The sequence below is a fragment of the Pseudophryne corroboree genome, unplaced genomic scaffold (genome assembly GCF_028390025.1).
Source record: "Pseudophryne corroboree isolate aPseCor3 unplaced genomic scaffold, aPseCor3.hap2 scaffold_871, whole genome shotgun sequence".
NCBI classification, from domain to species: Eukaryota; Metazoa; Chordata; class Amphibia; order Anura; family Myobatrachidae; genus Pseudophryne; species Pseudophryne corroboree.
In genome coordinates this window covers 79,135-79,913 of record NW_026970450.1, presented here as the reverse complement: position 1 = coordinate 79,913, position 779 = coordinate 79,135, and positions in this window count along the sequence as shown.

Sequence of the window (779 nt, the reverse complement as noted above, 5' to 3'; positions counted from 1 at the left end):
GAGGACAGGAGACTACAAGCCATGAGAACAGGATTACAGCATGTGTGAGGACAGGAGACTACAAGCCATGAGAGCAGGATGGCAGCATGTGTGAGGACAGGAGACTACAAGCCATGAGAGCAGGATTACAGCATGTGTGAGGACAGAAGACTACAAGCCATGAGAACAGGATTACAGCATGTGTGAGGACAGGAGACTACAAGCCATGAGAGCAGGATTACAGCATGTGTGAGGACAGGAGACTACAAGCCATGAGAGCAGGATTACAGCACGTGTGAGGACAGGAGACTACAAGCCATGAGAGCAGGATTACAGCATGTGTGAGGACAGGAGACTACAAGCCATGAGAGCAGGATTACAGCATGTGTGAGGACAGGAGACTACAAGTCATGAGAGCAGGATGGCAGCATGTGTGAGGACAGGTGACTACAAGCCATGAGAGCAGGATTACAGCACGTGTGAGGACAGGAGACTACAAGCCATGAGAGCAGGATTGCAGCACGTGTGAGGACAGGAGACTACAAGCCATGAGAGCAGGATTACAGCATGTGTGAGGACAGGAGACTACAAGCCATGAGAGCAGGATTACAGCATGTGTGAGGACAGGAGACTACAAGCCATGAGAGCAGGATTACAGCATGTGTGAGGACAGGAGACTACAAGCCATGAGAGCAGGATTACAGCATGTGTGAGGACAGGAGACTACAAGCCATGAGAACAGGATTGCAGCACGTGTGAGGACAGGAGACTACAAGCCATGAGAGCAGGATGGCAGCAGG